Source organism: Aptenodytes forsteri, unplaced genomic scaffold (genome assembly GCF_000699145.1).
Source record: "Aptenodytes forsteri isolate BGI_AS27 unplaced genomic scaffold, ASM69914v1 Scaffold223, whole genome shotgun sequence".
In the NCBI taxonomy this organism is placed as follows: domain Eukaryota; kingdom Metazoa; phylum Chordata; class Aves; order Sphenisciformes; family Spheniscidae; genus Aptenodytes; species Aptenodytes forsteri.
Genome location: NW_008794742.1, coordinates 604,184 through 611,814, shown reverse-complemented (window position 1 = coordinate 611,814; position 7,631 = coordinate 604,184). Strand labels below are relative to the sequence as shown.

The 7,631-nt window shown below is 36.5% G+C and overlaps 1 protein-coding gene across 1 annotated transcript in view; it reads right to left on the bottom strand.

Moving 5' to 3' along the window:
* The window catches only part of EFR3A (EFR3 homolog A), a 90,370-nt gene that overhangs the window by 82,469 nt on the left and 270 nt on the right, over positions 1 to 7,631 (bottom strand). The window contains exon 2 of the mRNA XM_009273969.2: positions 3,442 to 3,495. The gene's annotated coding sequence lies outside the window, so the exon portion shown is untranslated. The remainder of the gene's footprint in view (positions 1 to 3,441; positions 3,496 to 7,631) is intronic.

Below are 7,631 nucleotides of genomic sequence, written 5' to 3'. Positions count from 1 at the left end.
CCCTCCTGTATCACACATAATTTTTCTAATCCAAGCAGTTTCATTTTAGTATAAAATCTGCCTTTAAGTTAAATATTTAATTGAAGTCAGGGAATACAGCCAGTAAGTAGGTTAGCTGTTTCTGAAAAAAACTCATTATCTACCAAATTGTGTTTCAAGCATCTGATTAAGAGTGAATATCTGGAACATAATGTCCAAAAGAGTCTTAAACAAATGTTTTGATATATGATTTAGATATGCTTTTTTCCTTAACAGAAGCATTTGTAATGTTTCAGTCCAGATGCAGCCAACAAAAAAACCCCACCAAAACCACCCATGTTCCATAACAGAAGTATGTTAAATGAAATCATCTGCACGAATTACTGAATAGGGAAATTGAGAGCAAACTTGTGACAAATGAAAAACACATACTGCCTGTACTGCAAAGGCTATCTGCTTACAAGTTCTTCGGTTTTGTTTTTAAATAAAAGGACTAATTAATCTTTTAATCCACAGTTTATTTGTGATAAGGCACAGCTAAATCGGTTAATAACATAGCTGTGGCTCAAATCGATCTAATCCTACTGTGTTATAAAAGCAGTGAGAAAACAGATTTGCTTTCTCAACATTTTAGAACTTGGATTTCAACTTCCTATGAAGACACCATGTCTGTAAGCATACCTTGCATCAATGCCCATGTTATTTGCACAAGAGGAGCTATACATAAAGTTATAGCTACAAAGAATATAGGGAAAAGCAATGCTTTGGCAAGGTTGCTACAAGTGCTGCTGCGATTCTATAGCATTACACCTCCACTACAGACTAGATGTCAATACAGATGCCATGCCATGGCTAAACAAAACCAGGCACTTTTACATCTTAAGATTAAGAGAGCAGATTGAAAATTTTCAGTTTATGGGCTATTACTGTATTAAGACTAAAACCTTAACATTATTTCATTAAGGACTCAATGCAGCACTATATCCCCATATTCTCTAAATGAGATCACTAAACAGCAACATCAATGGAAAATTTGATAATCCAGTATGTAACAAACTACTGCAGAGACCAGCACACATGACTGAGATAAGGTTAAATGAGAAGAGCATTACCTTTGGTTATCTGCTGATGTTCATCTCTCTCCCTCTCAATACCACATCCCAGTTCTGACTACATGCCTATTTTTTGAACAGTTAATATTGAGGGAGATAAAAAGTATATTGTCCTGTGAATGTTCACATACAATAACTTCAAGACTGACTTCTAAACTGTCTCTAGGAACGGCTAAAGTCCCCAGAAAGACTAGTTAAGTCTCTTTGTCCAGTCTTTCCATAATACCAGTACCTTGGCCTCTCCTGACCTTCCAAACCACTACTTTTAGACCTAGACATTCCCTAACTACTGTACTGCAAAAAAAGCGGTAAAAATATTACCAGGAACTGACACAGAGACTCAGGAAAGCAAGCAGGACAACGCTGGAAGAGAGAGTTGGTCAGGATGACCCGAGAACTCCATCAAACTTCCCTTTTAACTAGATATTATTATTCTACGTCATTTATAAAGAACTCATTCTAGCATGACAGAAAACATTTCACTCTAACAACCTTTTCCATATTTTATTCCAAAAGATGTTCAACGCACTTGTTGATGTGTGGGATGAGAGAACATCATGTGAAAAAAAAAAATTTAAAAATCCCAGCCTTTACAAACAACTGAGCTTTTCAGATTTCAAGGACAAATACTTTAAGATTTCAAAGTAATGCTAAATAGTAGCAACCTGTTCCATCAATATGCTCTGAAAAGAATCCTGTGGAATCTCTAAAGAAGCCTAAATTAGCAGACAGAAGCTTTCCCTTTCACATGCAACTAAGTTGAAGTCTTGAAGGCTGTTTCTATGCACATTGATAAAACGTACAACTAGCCACAAAGTGATGCTTGCTTGCACTAAAATCTAATCATAGTTCTTCATCACCACGATTTTTGGAAGAAAAGTGTTAAAAAAGTACTGTTATTTCCATATGCAATATACACGCATCTGTTAGGTTACCATCCCTTCACCCACACACTTAGACTCATCAAAAATACCCAGAAGAGAAATAAATGGCTGCGTAGTTCTGAATGTCTCCCTACAGATAAACATTGCAATCAGTTGTTTTGGTCTCCTTTAAGTTCCATCTGACTCTGTAGTAATGCAGACTCTACATGCATTAGGGTAAACAGTGTTAATAATGACCCTGAACATAAGCACACCTGGTTTGGGGGGGGGATGGGGGGGCGGGAAATCTTACTCTTCCAGTTTAATTGTTTAAAAAACCCCACACACTCTTTCACAACAAAAGTGAGTACCATGATAGAGGCCTTAACAGTACTAAACACTGCAATCGAAACACAGCAGCAGTTCACTGTATTACAAAAGTTGAACCACAGTACAGTCAGAACAATTTATGCCAGCTGCTCCTCATGTAAATATACAATATAATACACACATGTATGACACTGTTTTGTTACAAAAACTCATGTCTATGTAGAGAAACAGTTTCAACTATCTACCAATAAAGCAGGTAACACCTAAATACTTACAGTAAGGTATTTTACATGACAGTGGTTCAAACAACAACATAGAATTACTGTAAGACATTTTTAGTACCCAATAGTCACAGCTTATTACAAATCTTAAGTCACTGAAAAAAAAAAATGCTTAAACATTTCCTCATGAAATTAAACATTTGTGAAATTCATTACAAACCTATAATTAAAGTGCACTCAGTATGATTGGTACTGTAACTTTATGAAAGACTTCTTTATCCTCTGGATAAAGCAGGCTGCTTTATCCAAAGACTGATGTTAGTAATTTTACTAGAGAACATGCAGGATTTTTCTAAATAGAAAATAGAAAAATAAAAAAAAAATTATTTGGAATTAATACTAATGTAAGACATTTTGTAACTTGAGCCTTTGTGTTAGGGAAATTTGCTACTCTTCAAGGTAAATAATAATTTGATTCTTAGAAACATCTGCCTCAAAAATCTCATTTAACTTTGAATGTTAAAAATTTTAAGTCTTATCACTTTATATCCTAAATAGTAATTCTATCTTCTATAAACAATATTTGTAATTTTTCAAAAATAGGATTATCGCTATATGGAATATCTTTTTATTTTTTGAATACAACTATTTCAGAACATACTTTAAATCACAAAATTCATCAATGTTAAACTGTGTACTTCTTATCGAAAAGGAAAATGCAGAGCCCATACTAGGTTCCTTTAAAAAATATACGAAGATTTACAAAGGCAGAGGCTGGATAATATTGAGATCTTAAATATCTTTAAAATGACAGCAAGTATCATAATTTTTTTTTTTCATTTTATTTTTGGTAGAATTTTTAACCCCCAAAGAAAATACCGTAATCGTAAACACCCCTAAATACTGTCTTAACATACTTAAGTTAACAGTACTTACTGCCAGGCATTGTTAATCAGGAATCTGTCTTCAATTTTGCAAAAATGTATTAAGCTATAAAGAAAACAAAAAATTAAGTCAAGACAATAGCTTTAGACAATTTACGTCCAAATATGCATAGAAACTTATGCAGAATGAGCCAAAGTCACATTCTTCAGTTCCAGTATCAAAGAGGCTGTTACCACAGAAACCCAGATATCATTTTATCTGACCAGACCATATGTTGGTTTTACCAGCTCTTGAAATTTAGTCATTCTGTTCTTGCATTTGATGCCTGAGTAAACATTTTTCTCTGTATTTACTGGGATGACCTTTTGAACTGCCACTGTTTACGATGCTAAATGGTGCACAGCCTTGCAGGATACTTCCACTTCAAATGTAAATCGCAGCACTTCTCTGTTAAAATGCCTGTGAAAGGTTTCTGTTCCATACAAAGAAAAACGATGCTGACAAATCTGTGTGGCACTTTCTAGGACATTTTTCTCCCAGTATCAAAAAAAGACAGATTTTTAGATCAGAGAGCAAACTAGTATAAACAATAGCTGCTCAAAGGATTTTTGATGCAATTAGGTATCTTCATACAATTAACTCAACTGAAGTTACAACAATCTATTTTGGGGATAAAAATAGCCTAATCTACCTTTTAATTAATTAGCATTAAAAGGCAAATAATTTGAAGATTTTTTTCTATATTAAGGCAGGGCATTTTGGTTTTATTAACTGCCAAATGCAGCCTCCCTGCAAATGTACCTTTTCACAAATAAGAAAAAAATCTCAGTTAAAGAGATTGAGTGTTGCTGTTTTCAAAGATAAAATAAAAAAAATAAATAAAAGATATTCAGCTAATAGTTGTTTATATATGCACACCAAAAAACTGTAATTCCAGACTCTGATAAAGTGAGAACATATATTTTATTTGGTCACAAAAGTTGTTTTCATGACCACACACTATGGAGATATTCATAGTTGCTAAAAATAAACTTTATTGTCATTGTACATTTATTTCAATCAAAGGTTCCAACTTGCTGATAGCAACCGTGATTAAAAATAGTGCTTCAAAGTAATTTCTTTAAAATATCCTATCCTATTAGAAGGCTGTATGTCCCTCTCCAAGGACAGTTAGAAGCAGCACAATTTTATAAAAGGAAACATGTGCTGTGGATTGTGATGTTCAACAGACACATGGAAAAGTGAAATCTCTAATTTAGAGTCTAGTTAAGAACTTACCTGGGAGATTACAGAAAGCAGATTTACTGACATATTAGAACATAAAAATGCAAAGAGCCTGAGGAGAGGTTCAAGCGAGTCAAGTGCCAGAGACTCAGAGTGTTTTACTGACCATCACTAGCAATCAGGAATTCAATACATTCTTCTAGAACATTATCACTGTTGTTGCCAGCAAAGTCAACTATAGAAGGTATTAACACAGAAATTACTAGAAAAGTTGTATAAGCAACTCAGACAAGTGTTCAAATTGAAGATTTTTTGTTCTGTTTTTAAATAATTCACTGGATTTTTAATCATTTTATGATCTGTAACAGGACCAAAAATTCAATATGGAGGTAGCCTGTCTTCTACATGCTGAACAGACTACACAATTTCCTCTCCATAAAGTGTTCAATCACTGGCTCATTAGGCCTAGGGCAAAGTTTAGTCCACAGATGCTGGTATCTGTTACAGTAGAACAGAACTAAAATAAAATAAGAAGCTTCCCACCATGAGTCTGCTCTGCTGTTTGTCACCAAATTAAATTTTACATATCAAACACTGCACATTAAGTTTTTATATCACTTGGTTCCCCACCCATATTTCCTATTTGAAAAATTAAACAATGTCTTTAGTTTTGAAGGTAGGCAAGTGGCCAGTACAATGCAAGATTAATAAGTCACACGCTTATTCCTAAATACAGTTAGGCTCAAACTACAATTCCCAGAATCCAAAAAATGCAATATAAGATGGATTTACATAGCACAGTGCAATTCTGTGGAAGTACCTGGCGCCTCAAGTTGTGCCAGGGGAGGTTTAGATTGGACATGAGGAAAAATTTCTTTACTGAAAGAGTGGTTAAACATTGGAACAGGCTGCCCAGGGAAGTGGTTGAGTCACTGTCCATAGACGTATTTAAAAGACGTGTAGATGTGGTGCTTAGGGACATGGTTTAGTGGGCATGGTGGTGTTGGGTTGACGGTTGGACTCGATGATCTCAGAGGTCTTTTCCAACCTTAATGATTCTATGATTATTTTGAATTAGCTTTCTCAGGTAGAGAAGCAATGCCACACATGAGCCTGGCTGTATTAATGAGGCTACCCTGTTCCCTCACCCAAGAGAGTTCAGCTAAACAGGCACATCTAAAAGGACATTTGTCCTGCCCCACCTTAGACAACTCAGTCTTGAGCAGTCTTGTCCTTGTTTTAGGACAAGAAAAACCCTGCACATTAAATAAGTGTTCCTTAGCAATCCTTTCCACCATCTCTAAGGCTAGTTTAACCCAATATCCATTTCACTGGCAAAATTAAAAGCAATGTTCCTATGCCTAGCTACATATAGTGCCAGTGGTAGGTTAAAAATCCATCAGATAAATAGTTTTTGCTCTATAGAAAACATGATTTGCTTTTACTTAAAAAAAAAAAATCTTCAAAGTTGCTTAAGGATAACACAGTAATTTTAAAAGAATTACTTCATTACAGAATTAGGCTGGGCAGTTAAAAGTCACTGATACCAACCAAAGCTGTTTCTGACCTGTACATTTTACAATTTAGATTTCATAATTAGAAGTGCGATCCCCTTTCATTATACTTGAAGTTCAATTGCCGAGTCTGATTAGTATTCTAATGCCTCCTTCCACTTGCATGTAATATAAAACTTGTTTATTCTTTTCTCCTGTACAAGTTTGGATCAGAAGTAGAGAGAAGTTACTGTTCATCATTAACTGCAAACATTTTCATAACTGGATGCCAAACTTAAATATTCAATTTTAAAACAGTTGTTTAATTACAAACTGTATTCTAATTCCCATTTTCCTGAGTTTTTTCCTAAATCAGAAATTAATCCCATTCTAGCAGCATTTTTTTAGCCAAATATTAAAAGTGTTATTAAAAGGCTTAAATAAAACTTATGCGTTAGCCTTTACATGTATCAGGGCACTACAAGCAAGATTTCAATCCCAAACCACCAATTTCTCAGGGAAATTTTACCACGTTTAAGAGCATCCATACACTGAGTCTTCCAGCAAGATGCCCTGAATAGTAAAGTTACTCAAGAAAACATTTCAAGTGTGTTACAAGGCTTCAGAAAGTAGATTACCTATATCTTCCCAAAGCCTTGGCCGTTACTCTGGTTTTAGCTTACCTACTCAATTTGCACAGGAAACATCTGATGTAGCTTCATCTAGGCTAGTGAACTTGACTTTGATATAGGAATTAAAACTCTGGTTCTAAGTTACAGACTTTTCCACAAGTTCTCCAATAGAGCACAGAGATCTCTCAATCCACGCCAGGATCTCTTCTTCCTAGTATCTCAGCTCAAAGTACCATGGGATACCCCCCTAGATGTATTCGGCTTAACAAAAGAGAAGTTGTACTAGAGTTAGTTCTCAGTAATAGGATTTGTGAACTTACACCTCAATTATCTGAAGTATGGCTCCGTGCTGCACAACTAACTTTAAAGTAAAAGATGAAGCTATTTAAGAAGCTCACAGTGTAGTCGTTTTGTAAATTTGCATTGTGTCTGGTTAATGCTTAGCAAGACCTCGCTATGTTATGGTCCGTCCATCTGAAGAAAACCAGCTTAGGGAAATCCCAAAGCCACAGTCCTCCGCTGCTTCGATGCTTTCAGACTGACACCACGGGGACATCTGACCACATCAGACACGACTGACTACTGACAACAAGGTGTCGAGTTATGATCGTCTCATGGAAGGCCTTCACCTCCGGAGGAGCGTCATGCAGGCACCGCTCAACGGCGGCAGGACCTCAAGCCCTCTCCTGGGAAAGGGGCGTCCCGCTCGCTGCTGCAAGCCTCCCGAGACAGCCGTCGTGGTGAGCTGCCCGCCCAGACGGACGGCGGGGAGCCTGCCCGCCGGTAACAGCGCTCAGCAGCGCCCACAGGGGCACCTCGAGCCGGCGGCCCTGCTGAGGGCGTGCGGGGCGCCGGGATATGGGCTGAGGCCATGTCCTGCGGCTTCTTCTCC